This window comes from Lepus europaeus, chromosome 3, assembly GCF_033115175.1.
Source record: "Lepus europaeus isolate LE1 chromosome 3, mLepTim1.pri, whole genome shotgun sequence".
In the NCBI taxonomy this organism is placed as follows: domain Eukaryota; kingdom Metazoa; phylum Chordata; class Mammalia; order Lagomorpha; family Leporidae; genus Lepus; species Lepus europaeus.
This window is the reverse complement of record NC_084829.1, coordinates 133,115,715-133,141,124: the sequence shown is the minus strand read 5'-3', so window position 1 is coordinate 133,141,124 and position 25,410 is coordinate 133,115,715.

The following is a 25,410-nucleotide window of genomic DNA, read 5'->3' as shown; positions in this document are numbered from 1 at the left end:
TAGTAGAAGATGGCTCAAGTCCTTGGGTCTCTGCACCCACGTGGGATACCTGAAAGAAACTCCTGGCTCCTGGCTTCAGATTGGCGCAGCTCCAGCCATTGCAGCCAATCGGGGAGTGAACCAGAGGATGGAAGACCTTTCTCTCTCTCTCTCTGCCTCTCCTTCCCTCTCTGTGTACTCTGACTTTCAAATAAAAATAAATAAATCTTTAAAAAATAAATTATGTAATTATTGAAATATTCATTCTACAGAACTCTTAGGCACCAATTACAAGTGACTCTCTGCTTGAAAAAGAAGAGCTGTGCGTTGTGTTTGCTTTCTCAAGAAGATGAGCCATCTGTTAAATGTGAAGAGAAAAGGCACTTCTTCTTGACTGTATCACATAATGTCTTGATTTTTTATTTTTAATCCAAGTGTTTTACCATATTATGTCTAACTTCCTCTGCCTTCATTTCAAATGCACTCCACTCCCACTAATCCAATGGATTTCTCACTAATCCCAAACATTCTCCTCCACCCCACGCCACTCTTTTAAATTATCCCTCCAGATGTCAGGCTCCATTAATACTATCCTTTATTCCTGCCTGAGAGAAGCCAAAAAGTTCAGCCTCACCTCCCACCACTTCTATCATACTGTCCTCATCTTTTGCCTTTTACCTCCCTCTGTTTCCCTCACTACATGGTACCAGCTGAGTCTGATTGGTAGCTTTTGCATTTCATTTCAAAATCATGCAGAAACTATTCAATGTAAATCAGCTCTTAGCTGTGCTCATCCACTAGTCTTTTTTTTTTTTTTTTTTTTTTTTGACAGGCAGAGTGGACAGTGAGAGAGACAGAGAGAAAGGTCTTCTTTTGCCGTTGATTCACCCTCTAATGGCCGACGCGGCTGGCGCGCTGCAGCCTGCGCACCGCGCTGATCTGATGGCAGGAGCCAGGTGCTTCTCCTGGTCTCCCATGGGGTGCAGGGCCCAAGCACTTGGGCCATCCTCCACTGCACTCCCGGGCCATAGCAGAGAGCTGGCCTGGAAGAGGGGCAACCGGGACAGAATTTGGCATCCCAACCGGGACTAGAACCCAGTGTGCTGGCGCCGCAAGGTGGAGGATTAGCCTAGTGAGCCGCGGCGCCAGCCTCATCCACTAGTCTTAATATTCTCATTCTAACCACACTATAGACCTATTGAGAGCTAGCACTTTGGTCCTCTCACAGCATGGCAACATAAGCTTGTACATTGACTGGTTCAACATAATTATATTTTCTATAAATCCTAGCAAGAGGAACGTGCCCCCACAATACAGTATAGTTTAGTGGATAAAAGCACAGTATACTAGAGAGGGCTGTACTAGCACATACTACTTTGCTGTATAAAACTAGTGCATACTATACTATACTACTGTAATCTACTAGAGTAATCTACTATGCACTACTAGAATATACTACACTATACTACTATACTATCATCTAGAATATACTTTATGTAATTTGATTTGTGTTCAATAAACATGATGCATTTACATATGCTTCTAAGAGTCAGAAAAGTTCTATAAAGTACTCCCCAAACTATTCATAAGAATTACCTCTAAAGAATGAATTAAGTCACAGCCCTATATCTCCAGCATCCCATATGGGCACCCGTTTGAATCCCACCTGCTCCACTCCCAATCCAACTCCCTGCTAATGCACCTGGGAAGTCAATGAAAGATGACCCAAGTGTTTGAGCCCCTGCACCCACTTGGGCCACTCAGATGAAGCTCCTGGCTCCTGACTTCGGCCCGGACCAGCCCTGGCTGTTGCAGCCAGCTGGGAAGTGAACTGGCAGAAGATCTCTTCTTTTTCTTTCTCTGTCTTTCCTCCTCTTTTCTGTAACTCTGTCTTTCAGATAAATAGGTCTTAATAACAACGAAAAGAATGACTAAGCAAGGGTGGGCTTTGGCAAAATGGGAAAAAGTGGTGTGGGTTACAAGAGATTTTAACTTCTTGAAAATATATTGTATATGTACTATTAATTGTATAATTTCACAAACTTAAAAACAGAGCAGAATTAATAGGTACTAATATGACATTATGTGATTCACTTTCTCAAGTTTTCATGAATACTCCATGTTTTTAGATTTACTTCCCAATAATTTTAGAACACAGGGTCAGATCTTGATACCTGAAGATCTCTGGACTTGGAAGTTCACCCAATCCAGCTACTATCTGAATCAAAGAGCTTACTGCCTCCTGACAAACTGTTACCTCATGGGAGAAGTATTGTATGAAGATAAATAAAGTATTGATGTTCAAAACATTTGAACAATTCCTCCGTTTCTTTGTTTAATCAATACCTTATAATGCAAAGGAAAGTATAAAAGTGATCAATGTTACCTCCTTTATGATTTAGTTCGTACTTAACCTAGAGTAACTGCTTCTGGGGCTCTAAGCCTGAGCCCAAACAATCTGGGTGAGAGAAGGTTTGGCTCAGTCCAATTGCTGTAGAGAAATTTGCAGTTTACTCTATGGTGGTGGTTCTCAGACTTCAGTGGACTTCAAAACCACCCACAGATCTTGTTCAGACAGGTTGTTGGCCCCACTTCCAGAGTTTCTGATGCAGGAGGTGTGGAAGGGGCCAAGGACTTGCATTCTAACATGTCTTCAGATTATGGTTATATTAAGTTGCTGTTCCAGGGATTATGATTTCAGGACTATCCTCCTATGGGTACTGAATTTAGTTTTTGTCCTTTACTTCTAAAGTCTCAAGGAGGGGCCAGCACTGTAGCATAGCAAGTAAAGCAGCGACCTGCAATGCCAGCATCCCATGTGGGTGCCGGTTTGAGTCCCAGTTGCTCCACTTCTGATCCAACTCTCTGCTATGGCTTGGAAAAGCGGTGGAGGATGGTTCATGTCCTTGGGTTCTTGCTCCTGCTCAGGAGACCCAGAAGAAGCTGCTGGCTCCTGGCTCCTGACTTCGGATTGGTGCAGCTCCAGCCATTGTGTCCATCTAGGGAGTGAAACAATCGATTGAAGAACTCTCTCTCTCACTCTGCCTCTGCATCTCTGTAATTCTGCCTTTCAAATAAATAAATAATTCTTTTTAAAAAAATAAAGTATCAAGGAGACTCTTGCCCCCAAGTTACAGCCTTAAGCCTTTTTGAGTCAAATGAAATTTATTAAAAGCATATGGGCAAATTAATAATTCAACACTTAGAGTAAAACCTCTGGAACTGCATAGCCCAAGATTTATTTTCATCCTTTAACTAATATATTTCTCTGCCTTACTACAATCAGAATTTTTACATCACCTCCATATCATCTTCAATGCTTGCCACTTAAATAAAACCAAAAATCCTTAAAAATGTATGAAAAAAAGAAAAGAGAAAACCAGTTCTGAAATTAAATCATTCTCATCACTTTTTGTTTAAAGATGTATTTTATTTATTTGAAAGGCAGAGTTACAGAGAGAGGGAGAGAGAGGGAGAGGTTGGGAGAGAGAGAGAGAGAGAGAGAGAGAGAGAGAGAGAGAGAGTCTTCTATTTGCTGATTCACTCCCCAAATGGCCACAATGACTAGGGCTGGGCCAGACCAAAGGCAGGAGCCAGGAGCTTCTTTCAGGTCTCCCAACTGGGTTCAGGGGCCCAAGGACTTGGGCTGCTCTCTGTTGCTTTCCCAGGAGCATTAACAGGGAGCTGGATGGGAAGTGGAGCAGCTGGAACTCGAACTAGTGACCATATGGGATACCAGCACTGCAGACCAGGGCTTTATCCTGCTGGGCCACAGCACTGGCCTGATCACTTTCATCATCTACTTCAAAGGATAGATTCTAGTGTGTGAATACTAATACTCAAAGAATTTTCTCCCTAGCAAAGAAAGATTCTGGCTTTATGTTCTCTGGTTTTAATGTTTCATGCTTTTAATAAGGTTTTATGATTAATGAAAGAACATTTTATTCCAAATCAATTTCAGCCCATTTGTTTAGTGAAATCAATGGCTGTAACATAAAAATTGATTTTACTTACTTAAATGTTTGTTGAGTTAACAGCCACAAGATGCCGCATGTGGGTGAGTTAGAGATAGACCAGTTGCTCAAAAAGATGACTTTTCTGGTCTAGGCCTAATAGAAATGTCTCTTTCGGGACTCAACAAGGAGACACTAATAAACAATACACTTAAGAATATCACCAGTAAAAACTACAATCCTTTCCTATAATTGCTTCTCCTTCCTTGCCTTGATGCCTACTGAAGCATAATGCCAGGTACAACGCAGTTCTACAAACAGCCAAAGCAATTCGCCAAAGTGTATACCCAGCTAGTGGACTGGCACATAGTGGAAAAATTGCAAAGGTAGATGGAATACACAACACTTTGGCTCTGCTATCCACATATAATTTCTTATTTTAAGATTTTTTAATTTATTTATTTGAAAGACAGAGTTACAGAGAGGCAGAAGCAGAGAGAGAAAAGTCTTCCATCTGCTGGTTCTCTCCCCAAATAGCCACAATGGTCAGGGCTTGACTGATGCGAAGCCAGGAGCTTCTTCCAGTCTCCTATGTGGATTCAGGGGCCCAAGGACTTGGGCCATCTTCCACTCCTTTCCCAGGCCACAGCACAGAGCTGGATTGGAAGAGGAGCAGTTGGGACACAAACCAGTGCCCATATGGGATGCCGGCATTGCAGGTGGCAGCCTTACCCACTAAGCCACAGTGCCGGCTCCCACATATAATTTCTTGAGACAAAATCTATGATAAGGGTGAAGCAGCTGTAAGGGATGAGGAGTAATGTTAAATACTTAGTGAGAGTGAAGCTATATGGGGATATATGTTGCTACTTGTATTTGCTGTTTTGGTGATGGGTATTATTGTTGGTGGAGGTATTGTGGAGGGTGGTGGTGAGAGGAAGAGAAGAAATGATTTCTTTCTCAACTCTTCATCATTCTGCGAATGTACAGATACTCCTTGTCCTGCCATTAGCTGTGCATGCTGTCACTGTTTGCATTTCAGGCCCGCTTGGTGGGGTGCCAGCTGATTCACTGGCTGGTTACCTGTCGACCTACATGAGAAAACCAAGTCCTTTCCCTCAGGAAGAGCTCTTGCTGTGTAAACTCCGTGAACTGCAGGTAACTAACAAGGCATCTCGTGATGCCTATCCAGGGCATTTTTGAGTCCTTTCCAAGGACCTGTGCAAGGAGGCCTCAAGTCCACCCTGCATCCTTGTGAATATGATCGTATGTGCTCTGAAACACACAGAGAAACAAAGAAATGCAGAACCTGCCACTGTTTACAGATGTTTCAAAATGCATTTTCATTTTGTATGCCTTGTGGAAAGGTGGAAGATGTCCAAGAAGGGCGGCATGTCTTTGTAAATAAAATATAAATGGACTCAGAAATGTCTGTGAAGAGAGAAAAAGGACAAGATTCCACCAGAGAGTGTATCATAAACACGGAACCAGCTTTCCCGCCTCTTTCAGTCCTTTCATCCCAGTCAGATGACTGCACACAGAACAAGGAAGCTTTTGGAAAGCAGGCACCTGCAGTCGTGAAGAGTCCCAGCCTTTCATTGGCATCCAGAGGGCTCAGCTGCCCAAACAGACTGCTGATGTCTTCAATGATGTTTTTTTCTGGGAAGCTAATGAAGATCTTCTTCGGAACGCGGGTCTCTTCCCCATTTCTGCTTTCTGAATGTCTCTTCTTTCTTTCTGAGATAACCAAGAAAAAAAAAGAACTTCATAAGTTATTAAATTGGGGAAGTTAGAATTGACGTGAGTTTAATGAGCTTGGATTAGATGCACAGTAAAGTGTATTTCAGATTATTTTACAAACGCAACTTCTCTGAAAAGAACAAATTAAGGACAGACTTTTGTCTCTCTAAATTATAGTCCTACAAGTACTATTTTAGTTTGAGATAAAATATACACATTTAGCGAACACATCTATTAGATCTGGAAAGTAGATGCCAAATTATTTAAGTGTTATTAGAAAACTACGGTCAAGCAAAGTCAAACAAAAATTAAGTTCTGAAATGATCCAATATATCAGTCCCAAATATTATGAAGTAAAAAAAGTCAAAGCAATAATATAGAATATTTACTATTAAGTTATAGCTTTTTTTAAAGATTTATTTATTTATTTGAAAGTCAAGAGTTACACAGAGACAGAAGGAGAGACAGAGAGAAAGAGAGGTCTTCCATCCGCTGGTTCACTCCCTTATTGGCCTCTACAGCCGGAGCTGCGCTGATCTGAAGCCAGAGCCAGGAGTTTCTTTTGAGTCTCCCATGTGGGTACAGGGGCCTAAGGATTTGGGCCATCTTCTATTATTTTCCCAGGCCAGAGCAGAGAGCAGGATTGGAAGTGGAGCAGCTGGAACTTGAACCGGTACTCATATGGGATGTCGGCACTGCAGGAGGTGATTTTACCTGCTATGCCACTGCGCCGGCCCCAAGTTATAGTTTTTATGGAACATATTTCTCTTCAACATTTTAAGTCAAAATTCTGCTTTAGCAGTGTAAGTTTCTGAAAGTTAGGAAATTTGCTCCAGACTTATTTGCATCTAACAGAAACAGTTCAAAACACAATCATTGCAGGTGCCAGCACCGTGGCTCACTACATTAATCCTCTGCCTGCGGCGCCGGCATCCCATATGGGCACCAGGTTCTAGTCTCAGTTGCTCCACTTCCAGTCCAGCTCTCTGCTGTGGCCCAGTCTGCTATGGCCTGGGAAGGCAGTGGAGGATGGCCCAAGTGCTTGGGCCCTGCACCCGCATGGGAGACCAGGAAGAAGCACCTGGTTCCTGGCTTCGGATCTGCGCAGCGCCAGCCGTAGCGGCCATTTGGGGAGTGGGCCAACTGAAGGAGGACCTTTCTCTCTGTCTCTCTCTCTCTGTCTATAACTCTACCTATCAAATTAAAAAAAAAAAAGTTAAAAAAAAAACCACAATCATTGAAGTATATGATCTATTCCTGGCTATACCATTCTTTTGCTGTTGGAGCAAACGGGCTAAATTTCTGTGTCTCAGTTTTCTCCTCAATAAATGAGGATGATAATAATGACTACTTCCTAGATCAGTCAGGGAGAAAATTAAGTTTTTGAATTAATGTAAAGAAATTAGAACAACAGTTAGCACATGCTCAAAAATCACCATCACTACTTGATAAAATATATGTTCCTTAGACAATGCGTATCCTTATAATTCATTTTGTACAAATACCTTATTTAACTCCACTATCCTCTTATTTGACCACACATTTTATTACGTCTAAGATTGTAATACTTAAATCAGATGAAGAAATAAATTATAAAAAAAAAGAGTCTCAAGTTAATAGTAAAAAACTTGAATTCCGTAGAGACCCTGGCCTTAGACCTTGGACCCCACAGTGTCCAAAGTATATCTTTGATCCTTAACACAGGAGGAGCCACAGACACTTGCATAAATAGAGATGGTGGACAAATAATCTTTTTCAATAATCTTGTCCAAAATCACAAAATTCCCTTAAATTGGCCTCTACCTCCCAAAACAACATCTGGTTGAACACAAAAGACATATAAAACTAAAAAGCACGCTCACTGGAAAGTGATCAGTAAAGAGAGATATTCCCCTGATTGCTTTCCCTGCCTGCTTGTTAGACATTCATCCCAATATTATTACTGTGCCCTTGTCTTCCCCACCACCAGAACGGAAAGAAAAAGTTACCACAGGTGGAAAATTGTCTCTGGCATTAATCCTCCTAACTCCGATCCAGAAAATGGATATCAGTAATCTTTCTGGAATAGCTGCCATTATTCATTTTATTACCATGATGAAAATGCATGGGAAGGAAAGACTTTCTGGCCACTTCCAAAGACACTCACTGAAGAAATAAAAATGAATGAGCATGAATGCATACTAAAATCCCAATCTCATCCGACTTGATTAGAAAGCAGAAGAAGCAAGGCCCCTTCTCTTAGAGCATTTTACCTCCGTAGGGGCTTTGCCAGAAGGCAAACCCCCTAAGTTATCAAACTCAGAATTTTCCCCAGTTCCTCCTTTTTCCAGTTTGCTTCTTGCGGTCAACTCCATTACTAACTTATAGTGATAAACACCTGGAGTCTATCAAAAACAAAGAGAGGCTTATTCAGTGGGTTCAGCCCTGCCTGGTGAACACCCTGAGCAGAAACAAACTACATAATGTAGGACTTGAGCAGGAATATGTTTTTTATGATGTGCCAGCATAAGAGGGATCAAAGGCTAAAGCCAAATAAATAGCAACCGGGCACCAGCAGAGGAAACATATTTAGACTTTAAAATAATCAAAAACAAACCCAAAGAACACTAACACCCTCCACATTCAGCAGTCATATTTTCCCTCTTTTTATACTTGGCTTAAACCTGTCAAGGGTTTTTGAAACTAATCACAGAGCCTAAAGAAGAATCCTGCCTTTCACTGAGGTTGTGACAATAGCCCAGAAAACTGGCCAGGAGCAGTTCGATCCTTCTCCCACCCCCGCCTCCAGCCCCTTCGTGCCAACCACCCCCCCTTCCTTCTTCTATTGGCCTATTATTGAATTTACCTTGGCCACGTTATGGAATTTGCCGGCTGACATTAACCCATTTATTGAGCCTGACTCCTCCTTATCTAAAACATCTCTAGGCAAACTGAAACAATCTGTCTGCCATCCACTGATTGGCAGGGCAAATTTTTCCAGGTGGTACAACTACTTCCCTTCCAATGACTTGGCAACCCTATTTGGGCCTTGCAGAAGAATGGAATGAACACCAGAGCAACCAGCCTTCACAGCCATGTTGGGTACCTGCAATATATTAGCATAAACAATTTTGAAAGATTAGTAATAATGAAAAAAAGTTGAGGATGGGGGGCCCAGTTCCAGGAGGAGGAGGTAGATATGAGAGCCGAGAATTGACAGGCTCAACCCCGAGGGCACAGAGCGACATCTGTATTTGATTTGTCAGGGATTTACATTAGTGAAACTTTAACTCTGCAGATGATACTTAAGATTACACTCACAGAACAAGCTTATGCAAATACAGCTTAAACTCCACGGTATGTGGCCCAGACAGTGAATTTGGCAGATTTCATTGAGTCTGGTGGCTGGATCTAATAAATTCATTTACATGAAGGATTAGGACATCTGGAAAAGTAGCATGGTAGTTTATTGAAACATAAATAACATTAATTGAAAGGTTACAGGTATGCAAAACACTTCATGCAGGCAACGTAAAATGTTATAAAGCTGTTTCTCTATTGGAATAAAGCAAGAGAAAAATATCGTGCTAACATAAACAGAAAAGGTAATTTCCAGGATCTAATTTAAATGTCACTTTAGATAGTGAGAGAGGCAACCATTTCTTCACCCTGCCTTGGTAATGAACCCTCTTCTCCAAGTCTGCACTGAGTTGCCCTCCTGATACACATCTCAGACACTAATTAGCAGCAGCAGGTAGTAACATAATTAAATTTATTTTTAGTTAGAAACTGTCATGCCATTTTGCAGACAGAAAAGCAGGGTTAAGATTTGAAGGTATTTCTTCCATGAGTTTATTTTGATTTTGGTGCTGTAATGTATACCCACTGGTAATGTGGATGGCCGGTTAATGTCTCATGGAGTTGGTTACCATCAGCATAATAACAAATTACCCAGAGGAAAATGAGCAGAGATTGATATCATATGATTTAAAAGCTGAGAGGAAAGCTCAGGTGGTTTACAATCATTTGAGCACCTCAAGATTAATTTATAACTTGGTAACCCATTCAAACTACCCTTCATCATTTACCCTCAAAGGGAGAGACGACTTCACTGCTCAGTCACCCAGAATGCCGCCTGCCCACAGCAACAGCAAGCCAGTCCTTTTGGAAGGACCATTTTCATTTGGAATCATTTTCAGAATGTTGACTTTAAGAAGTCATACAGATGAGGGGGCAGGAAGGCTGGCCATCTCTCAGGTATGGATGCTTTGTGAAGCCCATTACAGATTTGACATAAAGTAATCAAGTAAAGAGCTGTTTGATTAAAAAAGTAAAGAGGACCCCTGGAAAGATTCTTTTAGATGAAACATAAGACTTATTATAGTGAATGATATACTTTGGAGAATAACTTAACAAGATTTCAAAAAGAGAAAAATATCCTCAATGATTTTGTTTCCCAAAAAGAGAAGAAATTAGACAATATGATTTATGTTTTCTAAGACTTTAATAGAATCAGTAAGTAGAAAGAATCTTCACTGACCATTCATATTTGAACCCTTCTCATCATGAAAACAATTAAAGGCCAGCGCTGTGGCTCAATAGGCTAATCCTCCGCCTGCGGCGCCAGCACACCAGGTTCTAGTCCCAGTCAGGGCGCCAGATTCTGTCCCGGTTGCTCCTCTTCCAGGCCAGCTCTCTGCTGTGGCCCGGGAGGGCAGTGGAAGATGGCCCAGGTGCTTGGGCCCTGCACCCGCATGGGAGACCAGGAGGAAGCACCTGGCTCCTGGCTTTGGATCAGCGCAGCGTGCCATCCATAGCAGCCATTTGGGGGGTGAACCAATGGAAGGAAGACCTTTCTCTCTGTCTCTCTCTCTGTGTCTATAACCCTACTTGTCAAATAAATTTTTTAAAAAGTTCATGGAAACTACATTTTATGAAAAATCTATGCCTAGGTTTTAAAATGTTCTCAACAAAAATAAATCTATGTTACAATCTCATTTTTTCTACAAGTGAAAGTGCCTCCATATTGCCACAGTCTTTTTTTCCTACACAGACTTATTAAAAAGACATTTAAAGGGCCGATGCTGTGGTGTAGTGGGTAAAGCTGCCACCTGCAGTGCTGGCATCCCATATGGGCGCACGTTCGACACCTGGCTGCTCCACTTCCAATCTAGCTCTCTGCTGTGGCCTGTGAAAGCAGTAGAAGATGGCCTAAGTCCTTAGGCTCATGCATCCAGGTGGGAGACCCAAAAGAAGCTCCTGGCTCCTGACTTTGGATTGTCTCAGCTTTGGGTGTTGCAAGTATTTGGGGAGTGAACCAGCAGAGTGAAGACCTCTCTCTCACTCTATGTCTTTCTCTCTCCCTCTCTCTCCTTCTGTCTCTCTGTAGCTCTGCCTTTCAAATAAATAAATAAATCTTTTTTAAAAAAAAACATTTAAAAATCAATGATTTTTCATAAGTACCAACAACCACATTGCAAAAGAGCAAGTTGTGTTTATTAATTACATTGGCTCTCCAAAGAACTAAGAATTTAGTATTTTTTTCTTTTGACAGGCAGAGTGGACAGTGAGAGAGACAGAGAGAAAGGTCTTCCTTTTTCCGTTTGTTCTCCCTCCAATGGCCGCTGTGGCCGGCACACTGCGCTGATCCAAAGCCAGGAGCCAGGTGCTTCTCCTGGTCTCCCATGCGGGTACAGGGCCCAAGCACTCGGGCCATCCTCCACTGCCTTCCCAGGCCACAGCAGAGAGCTGGACAGGAAGAGGAGCAACCGGGACAGAATCCGGTGCCCCGACCAGGACTAGAAACCGGGGTGCCAGCACTGCAGGCGGAGGATTAGCCTATTGAGCCGTGGCGCCAGCCAAGAATTTAGTATTTTCAAATTTTTACATTGAAATGTTATTTGACTACACAATGATAGCACATGAAGCATTTGTCTGGGAAGGTATTTCTAGCAGATCCTTATTGAGGAGTTGATCCAATAGGATGTTTGGCACTGCTCTTTACAAGAAGCAGCTGATCACCAGTCTTGCTGAAATACAAGGAAGCATTTCTTTACTGATACTGGCTAGCTTTTAAACTAAATGAGGAGAAGAAGGAGAAAGAGGAGGAGAGGGAGGAAGAGAAGAGGAAGGGGAGAGGGAAGAAGGAGGAGAACTGTTTATCTGGAAATGGATCCAGTGCTTTGTAAGAAGGGTGATCCGCTCTAGACCAAAAAAAAAAAAAAAAAAAAAGTAATCTTCCTATTTTGACACCAGGCCTCAGTGGTCAGAGTAACTTTTATTGCGATTATGAATAAGAATACCAAGCAAATAGTCACCCATTCAGTTAACTAGGTTATTTTTTTTACATTTTTCATAATTCTTTTTTTTAACTTTTATTTAATGAATATAAATTTCCAATGTACAGCTTATGGATTACAATGGCTTCCCCCCGCCCCATAACTTTCCTCTCACCCACAACCCTCCCCTTTCCTGCTCCTTCTCCCCTTCCATTCACATCAAGATTCATTTTCAATTCTCTTTATATACAGAAGATCAGTTTAGTATATATTAAGTAAAGATTTCAACAGTTTGCCCTCACATAGCAACACCAAGTGAAAAATACTGTTGGAGTACTAGTTATAGCATTAAATCACAATGTACATCACATTAAGGACAGAGATCCTACATGATATTTTTTTAAAAATTGATTAATTTTCTATGCAATGTCCAATTTAACACCGAGTTGTTTTTTTTTTTCATTTTCAATTATCTTTAAATACAGAAGATCGATTCAGTATATACTAAGTAAAGATTTCATCAGTTTGCATCCACACAGAAACACAAGGTGTAAAAATACTGTTTCAGTACTAGTTATAGTATTACTTCACATTGGACAACACATTAAGGACAGATCCCACATGAGGAGTAAGTACACAGTGACTCCTGTTGTTGATTTAACAATTTGACACTCTTGTTTATGGCGTCAGTAATCTCCCTAGGCTCTAGTCATGAGTTGCCAAGGCTATGGAAGCCTTTAGAGTTCGCTGACTTTGATCTTATTCTGACAGGGTCATAGTCAAAGTGGAAGTTCTCTCCTCCCTTCAGAGAAAGGTACCTCCTTCTTTGATGGCCCCGTTCTTTCCACTGAGATCTCACTCACAGAGATCTTTCATTTAGGTCTTCTTCTTTTTTTTTTTTCCAGAGTGTCTTGGCTTTCCATGCCTAAAATACTCTCATGGGACCTTGAGCCAGATCTGAATGCCTTAAGGGCTGATTCTGAGGCCAGAGTGTTATTTAGGACATCTGCCATTCTATGAGTCTGCTGTGTCTCCCACTTCTCATGTTGGATCGTTCTTTCCCTTTTTGGTTCTATCAGTTAGCATTAGCAGACACTAGTCTTGTTTGTGTGATCCCTTTGACTCTTAGACCTATCAGTGTGATCAATTGTGAACTGAAATTGATCACTTGGACTAGTGAGATGGTATTGGTACATGCCACCTTGATGGGATTGTATTGGAATCCCCTAGCACGTTTCTAACTCCATCATTTGGGGCAAGTCCGATTGAGCATGCCCCAAATTGTACATCTCCTCCCTCTCTTTTTCCCACTCTTATATTTAATAGGGATCACTTTTCAGTTAAAATTTAAACACCTAAGAATAATTGTGTGTTAATTACAGAGTTCAACCACTAGTACTAGAACAAAAAAAATACTAAAATGGATAAATATTTACTTTGTACATCAACAGTCAGGACAAGAGCTGATCAAGTCACTATTTCTCATAGTGCCCATTTCACTTCAACAGGTTTCTTCTTTGGTGCTCAGTTAGTTGTCACCGATCAGGGAAAACAAATGATATTTGTCTCTTTGGGACTGGCTTAATTCACTCAGCATGATATTTTCCAGATTCCTCCATCTTGTTGCAAATGACCGGATTTCGTTGTTTTTGACTGCTGTATAGTATTCTATAGAGTTATTTTAAATAGACCTTAGCTATTGAGAAGGCTACTTTTCTTAGACATGTTTAGAAAAGTTAAATTAAATATCACTTGATGCTCATCAGTGTTTTTGAATGCTTTTGACCACCAGGAAGGCAGTGTTCAACAGGAATTGTTCATTGACTTTCATTAAATCATTGGATTACGATCCAATAACAGTTCCCCAGTCCCATGGGATTTGAGGAGGAAAAGCCACAGGTGATAAGAAGCAATGTGTGGAATTCATGGAGTTTAATCTGAGGACTATGTGCTATGACAGCTCATCTATATAGTATTTCTGAGTTTGCCTTTGCTGAATAAGTACACCTACTACATGACTAGGAGGTTATGTAGATAATGGAAACAATGACAAGAACCCACAGTGCTTAACAACAGTGCTGCCCATCAGTGCCATGCTACTATTTAACAAGAAAACCTTAGAGATGCTGTGGTGGTGGAATGATACAGAAGGCTTGTTGGTGCACAGATATGAATCTGGCTGATGGCTTGACCATTTCCTACTTGGGATACCCTGGATAATTTATTCAGTATATCTGATTTGGGTGAGTTACAAGTTAGAGACAATAATAGTATCTACCTGATGACTCTACGGTAAGGATTGATTGCATGTACAAGAATATTTTCAGAAGTTAATGGATAAATAGAATTCAGAGATAAGTTTATTTTGAAGCAAAAACTTTGAAATGCAAGCATAGCTTTTTCATAATACAAATTTTTCATGAGCTTTTTGAAGAACTTTTGTATGCAATTTGCTACTTGGCATGTATATGTTTTTGCTACTGCTAATACTACAGTAATGTTACTGCTGCTACATATAACCTAAGCACACAGTAAACCATGGCACATAACAGCTACCACTTATGTATATCTTCTATTATTTCTAGAATGTACTGAAAAACTAGCAATAGATTATAGTGGATAATTAATCAAAGTAAATTCACCTACTTCCAAATCAAAGTAATAATGCCTATGGGCATTTCACCAGTATGGAAAAAGGAAAGAAGCATTTCTTAAATAGAAATCTAGAGCTGCTCAAGAATAAATGATTCAGGAGACATACACCAGAGAGAAAACAGCCTTTGACTAATGACTTCAGTCACAAGAACAAAGAGAGAGAGAGAGAGAGAGAGAGAGAGAGAGAGAGAGAGAAACTTGAAAGAAAAGAAAAGGAAAAAAAATCTGCCTGTTAAAGATGTAAGAATGAGTAGAAAACAACTGACCCAGGGATTTAAAAGAGAGTATATAATCATTAAGAATGTTTGATTCTAGCCTTAGCTAAAGTTGTTAGGAAAGCAAGTTTCTAAAAAATACTAACATACTGTCAAATTAATCAAACTGTAGAGAATATATTTTAAGTTCAGTTCTAAGTTCAAAAAGATATGAACAAGTATCACCCTAAATAAAATTTGTGAATGAAAGGGATGTTAAGAGATGTCTAATATGCAGCTTCAACAACTACTTCCCTACATGTTCACGGATTTCATCTTGCCCCTTCTGAGGCTCAGATCCACCGCAGTGCCAGAAAGTACTTCAGAATCCTCAGGTATCACTAGTCCAAAGATGAAGGCCTCACCTCTACAGACCCCTACTCCAAAAAACTCCTGCTTGTTTGTCAGCAAAGATATCCCCACAGTACCAACCGCCAAACTCAACGCCTCTCTTCCTCTCTCTAATTCACCTTCTTAGCCAACAGAACAGTAAATCCCATTGGCTCTGCCCTTCCATTTCTCTCAAATCTACCCAACCCAGCCCCCTTTTAGCTACTATCTATGACCCAAGATCATTTCACTCTCCTGAATCAAGTCTGCCTTTGTCTATCCTTTTCCTGTAAGTTAAAGTTCAGATTGGTTTAGCATAAGTGGTTCTTTACCATACCCATGACAGGATGGGGAATGCTTGCTGAGGCAAGTGTTTTCCAGTCTATTATGTGGAGTGCTTTAGGTTCTCCAGATTTTCTTCTCAGCCTAGGTCAGAAAAAAAAATGACAAGAGAAAGAGCACCTCACCAATCATATTGTTCCCTACTGAGTCATTAAACTCTCTACCACACAACATATCATGAATTTTTCACAACTCTGGACATTTGAACATGTTATTTCCTCTCTCTCGTACTGGCAGGCTCCCACCCATCCATCAAGATTCAGCTCAAATGTCACTTGCTCTAGGCAGCTTTTCCCAACTTCCCAAGGCAAAGTTGATTCCCCTCCACTGTGATCCCACAGCACTTTTGTGCCTCTCTATGAAATATATTTTTCATTTAAAATCTCAATAGCCAGGATCTCCAGGGCCAGGCAAAATTCACGGGAGGTACTTAATAAACATCAACTGAACAACTGAATCAAGAGGTGTCTAAAAATGACAGTTCCATCAGAAGCAGGTAACAAAGCAAATGTATCAATTAAAATAATTCCTTAAAGATAGATGGATAGAAATCAAATAAGCAGAAAATAATTCCCAGAATGTATGGCTGACAATGAAGCACACTTTCAAAATAAGCTGTAGAAGTCTCAGAGGAAAAATAATTTATATTTAAAATCATTATTTACTTGTGGCTCTAACCTTGAGAGCATTTTAGTCAGATGAATGCATTCATACATGTTGGGGGAAATTAAGTTTTTCAGTGTCTGATGCGAGCCACTCAGTACATTAACTACCTCTTTCCCCAATCTTTCAACTTCAAACCTCATTGACAAATTTGTCTGTTGTCACCTGTTGCATGCCACTTCAGAATCTCGTCCTTACCACATTCATGAGCAAATTGATTGATGATGACCACTTTGCATTGCCACAAACTAGAATAGACAGGAGTGAGAGATCATCCCCTCATGGTCCAATCAGCTGGAGTCACATCTGTGGCAAAGCAGAGATATTGGGAAAGCAGTTAGAGTCAGGACCTTAGCAAGAGTTCACCTTCCCTGCCACCTTACTTTAATCCCCAGCCATTGCAAACAATTCCAGGATATATTTCACCCTTTTTTCACTCTGAGTGCTCTACTGTTGCCTGGTTGAAGGCAGATATCACCTATACTCATATGCTGAGTCTACCTTAAGAAGAGCTGCTTGTATTTCTAGGCACAATCATCAGCAATATTTTCATAAAACAGTTCTATAGTTTGACACACTGTTGTGAGATCCTGAGAGTGACTTTAAAGAAAGTGATTTTGAAATTTTTCTTCAGGGTGGGTAATTGGCCTAGTGGTTAAGCCAAGAGTTAGGATGCCCATGTTCCACACCAGATTGCCTGGGTTTTATCCCTGGCTCTGGCTCCTGATTTTAGCTTTCTGCTAATAAGCACCAAAGAAGGCTATGGTGATGGGTTCCTGCTACCTATGTGGGATACCTGGATTGAGCTCAGGGCTCTAGCTCTTAGGTTTGGCTCCCTCCTATTGCAGATATTTGAGAAGTAAATCAGTGAGCAGGAGTTCTCTCTCTCTCTCTCTCTCTCTCTCTCTCTCTCCAAAATTTAAAAATAAAATGGCCTCCTGACATCCTCCTGTTAAGAGGTAGAGTAGTGTGACTGCTTGACCCATGGACAAAGAAAGTACCTCAATGAAAACTTTTGTACCCAGACCTTAAGAAACTAGAAATTTCTATTTCCTGTCTCTTTGGACACTTGGTCTTAGAAGGTAGCCACTATGCCCCTAGAACTCTACAGTACCCAAGTAGAGAGAAACCAAGGACCTCAACTCACAACGTGGACTGAACTCAAGCTGATTGCCAGCACCAATTTGTCATTCAATACGACCAAGTCATTTGGAAAGTACATCCTCCAGAGGTCAGATGAGCTGCACCAGCTGATGCTGCAGGGAACAGAGATGCACTTCTCTCACCCAGCCGCACCCAGATTACAGATTGGGGAAGAAAATAACTGATGTTTGTCATTTTAAGTCTCTAAGATTAGGGATGGTTAGCCATACAGCAATACAGAAATGAGAGTGCAAAATAGCTGACTAACAAGTGATAAGAAAGTGTTAATTTCCAGGCCAGATTTTTATATAATAAAACCATACTGGACATGTAAACCATGTTATTGAAAATAACATCTTAAATATTTTTCTAGAAAGATTTAAATCATACAAAAGTAGTAAGATGTGTCTTAATACCTATTGTGCATGTACCCATGACTCAACTTAAATAACTTTCAACTTACCGTAAGCCTACCACCAGTTAAAGCAAATTCAAGGCATTTTATCATTTCATCCCTAAATACTTCACAGATATTTTTGAAATACAAGAATTCTGTTTAAAAACAAAAAAAAATCATTTTTGCATTTAAGGAGAAGTTGATAATAAGCTCTCAATAATTCCTTAATATTACCAAATATCCTAACACTATTCAAATTGCCCCAATTTTCATTTGTTTGGTTTTGTTATAGTTTTATTTGATAGATACAGGATCCACAAAATGCATTCAGTTGATTTGTTGCTTAACATTCATCAAAAATCTGCAGATTGGGGTCAATCCTGATGGCTTAGCAGACAAAGCTGCTGCCTACAGTACCAACATCCCAAATGGGCACCAGTTTGAGATCTGGCTGCTCCATTTCCAATCCAGGTCCCTACTAATGGCCTGGGAAAGCAGAGGAGATGGCCGAAGTGCTTGGGTCCTTGAACCCATGTGGGAGATCCAGAAGAAGTTTCTGGCTCCTGGCTTGGGATCTGCCCAACTCTGGGCTGTTGTTGCCATTTGGGGAGTGCACTGGCAGATGGAAGATTCTTTCTGTTTTAAAAAAAAATCTACAAGTCCTGGGGACTACACTGGGATGTGGCTGATTAAGCCACCACATGCAATGCTGATATCCCATAAAAAGCTCTCTGCTAATGCTTCTAGGAAAGCAACAGAAGATGGGAAGATGGCCCAAGTGTTTGAACCCCTGTAACCCAGGTGGGGGACCTGGATAGAGTCCCAGGGTCTTGGGTTCAGCTTGGAACAGCCCCAGACATTGAGGTCATTTGGGGAGTGAACCAGCAGATAGAAGATATCTCTATTTCATTCTGTAATTCTCCCTTTCAACTAAATCAATAAATCTTCTTTTAAAAAATTCTGCATTTCTGGATTCTTACTCTTTTTTCTTACTATATGTTATTTATGAAAGAACTCTAAACATTTGTCCTGAAGGTTTTTCATATCCTGAATGTTGCTGACTATACCTCTGTGGTTTAGTTTAACAAGTTCCTCTGTCCTTTGTATTCAGGTCAAAACCAGAAGCTTGGTATTTTCCAATTGGATCATTTAAAATTTCTTGTTTTAATGACAATTGATGCTTTGAGGTTTTTCCTCAGAACTTATGTGTGGGTCATAATTGTCATAGTATTATTTTGTTTACAGCCTTCTTTTTTTAATTTTATTTATTTTATTTTTTTGACAGGCAGAGTTAGACAGTGAGAGAGAGAACAGAAAGAAAGGTCTTCCTTCCGTTGGTTCATCCCCCAAATGACCGCTACGGCCAGCGCGCTGCACCGATCCAAAGCCAGGAGACAGGTGCTTCCTCCTGGTCTCCCATGCAGGTGCAGAGCCCAAGCACTTGGGCCATTCTCCACTGCCTTCCTGGGCCACAGCAAAGAGCTGGACTGGAAGAGGAGCTACCAGGACAGAATCCAGCGCCCCAACCAGGACTAGAACCCAGGGTGCCGGCACCGCAAGTGGAGGATTAGCCTAGTGAGCCTTGGTACCGGCCTACAGCCTTCTTACTAAGGGAATAGTTCTGCAGTTCAAATGTGGTTATAGTGCCAGTCACTCAGAAAACAATCCCTTGGGTCTTGCAAAGGCAACTCAGGCTTAGTAGACACAGATCAATTTGACTCCTACCCAGCTCTGCCTTCTCTTGCCCTGCACACCATAAGTAACATGAGCTCATTCATTTTACAAATAGTGAATAAATATGAATAAACTACCTGTAGGTCATATTCTAACAGGATACAGAAATGGAAGATGTACAAGACAGTGAGCAACTATGATTCTAAAGATAAACAGTGTTGTAGAGATGCTTTCCCAGGACAATTTCTCCTTTAACAGTGAATGAATCTGTCCCCAAGACATCAGCAGAGGAACATTTAGTGTGGTGTCTCAGAGTGCGGACTCCTGTACAAGCTACTATCCAGTTTCAAGTCTTAGCAACATCCGTTCAAATCACTGATCCTCACTGCTTCAGTTTCTTTGTCTATAAACTAAGAATATTAAGATAATAACAATAAGTTAAAGATAATGTGAGTAAGGATTAACAAAATTAATGCATATAAAACACTGAATTAGAATTTAACACATACTAGATATTCACCCATATGAAAGCATATGGATCTAATAAAATGCTTTAAATCTCTTTTGATAAGATAGACCATTAGATCAGTGCCAGAGAACTGACCGTTAAGAAAGGTTCAGTTTTGGCTGCAAGAAGCATGAGTCCAGGGTTGATTTTCCTAAAACTGTAATAGAATATCTAGGTACATGGCCAGCCATACCATAGGCAAAGTAAGAGGTTGTTTATTCAGAATTGTTTTATGCCCCTGCCTCTGTTCCCCCAAAACTATCTTCCCACTGGGCTACCAGAAATGCCTCTAGCTGAAGAATTTCAGGATACCTGAACCCATGGTTCACCTCATTACCCTGGCAGCGATGTGCCTTTCAGATTAGTCATTCCCCATTCTTCAAGGTCTTCTTTGAGGAATCAGATGAAGAAGTCAGTGTGATGCTAGGAGGGAGTCATGAAAGTTCTAAGCCTGGAAAGGTTACAGCAGAACAGATTCATGTGGGATAATGGGGTAAAAAGCTATAGACACCCAGTGGGTAGCCTGACACAAGGGCATCAAGATAGATGTGAACAGGTGCTCTACACATAACCCTTACCACGTCGGTTATACCAGGCTCAGGCTTCCTTCAGCTTTTGCTTTCCTTCATGCTGTTTCCTTCACATTTGTCCCACCAGGTAGCTCATGTCCCTTTGTATAAATAACTCATAACTTCTTCCTTAGCAAGACTATTCTCAGCAAAGTATTTGAAAGGATCTGATACAAACTACTTACACCTTTGTTTTAAGCCATCTTTTAAATTCTAGAGTGACAGGCTTTACATCCACAAAAGGAATTCCAAACAATTTGGAAGGGGTGGGGCTTATGTTTGCCAGTTCATCCTCCTCTTCCTCCTGCTGCACAGGCTATGGGACCTGGGGTATTCTAACATTTAAGAAAAATCTGTGTGTTCTGACATCACAGGACATGTTACCTGGGTATTCGATTACTTAAGAAAAACCCCCAAGCTTAAAGATAAATAAACAACAGTGTATGCATCCTGAAGCAGGTCTGTGCAGAGCTTCCAGCCTGGGCTTTGAGTTCTGGTCTCAAGAGCAAGGGCTTGCAGTGAGCTCGCATCACTCTGTGTTGCTTTGGGTTTCCTGTGTATCAAATGTCTTCGCTAACGTAGACTCATACGGACTGAGCATTACATATTCCAATTTAGGAAGACTCAGGGGAAAAAAGATTTAATGGAATTTTGTCTAGTCGCCCTGATTGGATGATGACAGTTGCGGAATGGGAAAATGAAAGGAAAACGTAAACCATGTTTGGGCAGCCAAGTTGTTTTAGGATATGCCTTGATTTTTAGATTGCAAAACATACCAAAGAGAAAGAGATGATGACAGTGTCTGCTTTGAATTTTTTAACATGGCTCAAACAGAAAATTTTAAACACAATTTCAAAATACACTTTAAAAATTTCCATAGCCAGTAGTATTTATTGTATCTCCAAAATACAGGTAAAAAATAAGTTATGCAAATGATGTTACCTCACAATTCCTGATATTTTAATGAGTATCAGCCACTCAAATGTTGGCAGGTATCATCACATGGAAACTTTTGCTTAACACGTATTTATCTTCTACAAGAAAATTATATTTTTTAGTTTTATTTATTTATTTGAAAGGCAGAGTTACATTCCCCAAATGGCTGCAATGGCAGCAAGTAGGCCAGGCCAAAGCCAGGAGGCAGGAGCTTCTTCCAGGTCTTCCATGCAGGTGCAAAGGGCCCAAATACTTAGGTCATCTTCTGCAGCTCCCCAGACACATTAGCAGGGAGCTGGATTGGAAATGGAGCAGCCAGGACTTGAACCAGCAACCATATAGGATGCCACCCTCACAGATGATGACTTTACCTGCTATTCCACAATGACAGCCAAAAGAAAATGAGTTTTTAAATATTATTATTTACACTTGACTCTCTATCATTTTGTAATTCTTTTTTAAAAAAAATAATGCAGCTTCTTCAGTTTACTGGCTTCTTCTGGAATAATATTGAAAAATAATATTTAATTTTCCTTTTTGCTCTCAGGTATATAATATTCTGCTGAAGGCATACTTGCAATAGGTCATTTTGAATATCCACCCATTCAGTGAAATTATCTCTGGCAATAACCATGTAATGAAACAAATAACAATATGGTTAGAGAAAATGTATATGTGGTGAATTTTTTTCTTTTATTGAGCTTTTTATATATAATAATATTAGCTTAAGAGCAAAATAAATAGTATGTTACAAAATGCAAGAAAAGGATTTATAGGACTTATACATTAAATGCATATTATATATAAAGTATTTTTTAAAAGAAAAAAACTTGTAAGTGCCTACAGATCTTTCACAGTAAAATGTAGTTTATGCAGTTAAGTCTACAATGGTTGCACTTGCAGTGCACATGTGCAGATGTTTTTCTTGTGATTATTCCCTAGCCAATATGGTATTCCCTACACAATACACTGTTTATTATGTATTAGGTATTCTAAGTAGCCTGGAGATTATTTCAAGCATGAGGAATGATGTGCATAGGTGGTGAGCAAATATTACACCGTTTTATAAGTGGGACTTGATATCCGTGGATTTTGGTATCTACAGGGAATTCTGCAAACAATATCCATAGATATTAAGGGACAACTGCCTATATCCTACTGCTTTGGTTTCTCTGGAGAACTCTCACACAGGGCATTCAAATGTTTCCACTGCTTGGAAACATAAATTGTAAACACAAATAAAAACTCTGAGTGCATATACAGAAAGGTAAAATTGAAATAAGTTGATTCGGCCGGTGCTGCGGCTCACTAGGCTAATCCTCCGCCTACAGCGCCGGCACCCCAGGTTCTAGTCCCGGTTGGGGCGCCAGATTCTGTCCTAGTTGCTCCTCTTCCAGTCCAGCTCTCTGCTGTGGCCCGGGGTGTTCTTGGGCTCTGCACCCGCATGGGAGACCAGGAGGAAGCACCCAGCTCCTGGCTTCAGATTGGCGGATCGGCATTATCATTCTAGCACTGTTCATTTCAAATCTAACCCTGAAAAAGCAGGAATGCTTGACATTGCAGGAGTCACCAGTAGTGCCCAAAGTGAGCTAGGAGGACCTGGAGCCCTCCAGAACTTGCTCTCAAAATAAATGATGTAAAGAATGTATGTAGCTGAATCTCTGAGTATTGGGGTCAGTTAAGAACTAGAAGTTATTTAAATGAGCTTTAATTCAGAAACCAATGTTTATTGAAGGAAAAGTAACAAAAATGTGGTAATTTGAAATGCATAATTAAAACTGAACAGTAATTACATCAATTGAAATTTGATTTAGAAAAGGTTTTTTTGAGGAATATTTTATTACTAAATTTCTTTATAACTGCCAACATGTGGTGATAATAAAAAGCAGATTGACTGAAAATTGGGTTTAAAATGGTGTTGTTTTCAAATTCTCTATGACTGGTTTCAATGCTTGTCAGATATTTTTACATACAGTTTTGCAAAAATTGGTTCTTTGTAAAAAATCTTTATGTCAAAGAAGAGTTGCTAAAATCAGTATAGAGTCCTTTCTTCAGCTAAATGCTAGTTACTCCTGATAAAATAATCTTTATGGAAAATGCTATATTTATTGAATAGATTCTCTCTGTCTTAAACATAAAATCTCTTTTTTGTTGTATATGTGATTACAAATGAATATGTGAATCCCTGAAATTTAAGTTTTTCTTGTTGAATCCTGCCTTTGGTTTAGCAACTTAGGGTCTGTAAAAATCTTACAGTAGCATGCACTTGTTTCATTGATAAAGACCTTAAGTCTTTTTTAAAATTCTTTAAATATTATTACTTCCTTTCAATTCCAAATATTATTCACTGTCTTAATGGTCTATGTCTCAGCATAGGTACTTAAGTTTTGTATTTTAGAGTTTAAAATACAGGGAGAAAGACTTCATTTAAAGTAGCATTTCTAGAAAAGTCCATGCCTGAAATTATGCTGTAGAGACAATGACATTTAGAGTGTCAATACAGGCTGGAATCGCTAACAAAACACTTTAAAGACGTGTTGGAAATGGAGATGTGAGGTATAGAACAATAGAGTGTTAATAAGATGATGGAGGACATTCTAGTCAGAGAGATGCAGATTGTATATGAAGAGAGGGATGATGGGGTTACCTACACAAGATTTCTGACAGTATTGGTCTGACTAGGGGAGACTGTTTAATCGGGGAAGATAATATTGGATAAGAAAATGAGCCAGATTTTTGATACTGTGAATGCCACAACCAGAAGTCATACTCTGATATGAAAGGAATTTTAGAGACAGGAAATCCAGGCAGCAAGGAAGCAGTAAAAAGACAGAGAAGAGTGAAAAAAACTCGAGGCAGGCAAAGCAGAGGAAATCCAGGCACAAAATGTTGTGTGTTTACTAAGACGGTGGCTGCAAGAAAAGGGAGGAAATTGCAGGTGAATAATAAAGAGACTGATGACAGGACATAGGGAACAAGAGAGAGAAATAAAGGTGACAACACTGTCAACCCAGACAATCATGAAAACGGTACACAACCAACTGAAATAAGTTCAAGAACTAAACATTTTTTAATCAAACTTTTATTTAATGAATATAAATTTCCAAAGTACAGCTTATGGATTACAATGGCTTCCCCCCTCCCATAACTTCCCTCCCACCCGCAACCCTCCCCTTTCCTGCTCCCTCTCCCCTTCCATTCACATCAAGATTCATTTTCAATTCTCTTTATATACAGAAGATCAGTTTAGTAAACTAAACATTTTTAAATATTATCATTGAATTATTTTTAAATATTATCATTGAATAAATGTATTGATAGGAATTGAGTTAGTAAACATGGAATTTATCTGGTATTGCTAAACTTAAATTTTATAGTTCCTTTTATCTCTATTAAATGCTCAAGTAAACTTAGGAAATCTCTTTGAATTCATTATTAATTCCAAAAATACAGAGAATATTGAGTAGGCATAAATAACTCTAGTTTTTTTAAAAATGAACCATGGAAGAACACCATGATTATGAAAATGCAGTGATGTTTTATTGAATCAAAGCTGAGCAGGTGTGACAATATGAAAAGCAACAAATATTGTGCCAAATTTCTCAGTGAATGTACAAAGCATGACTTCACTGTGTGAAGACTGAAATAAGTTGTTGGTCTTGTGCTCATAAGTAAACATCAATCTGAAATAAGTAAAAAATTAAGTGTGTGGCAATAAGAGCACAGTAGTTCATAAAATTAAGTACAGAATATTATGATTTATGATCATTATAGATATACTAAATGATATACATGCACGATCTGAAGTCACATTGTTTTTAAAGATTTATTTTATTTATTTGAAAGACAGAGTTACAGAGCAAGGTAGAGCCAGAGAGAGAGAGAGAGAGAGAGAGAGAGAGAGGTCTTCCATCCAATGGTTCACTCTCCAAATGACTGCAACGGCCAGACCTGAGCTGATCCAAAGCCAGGAGCCAGGAGCTTCTTCCCAGTCTCCCATGCAGGTGCAG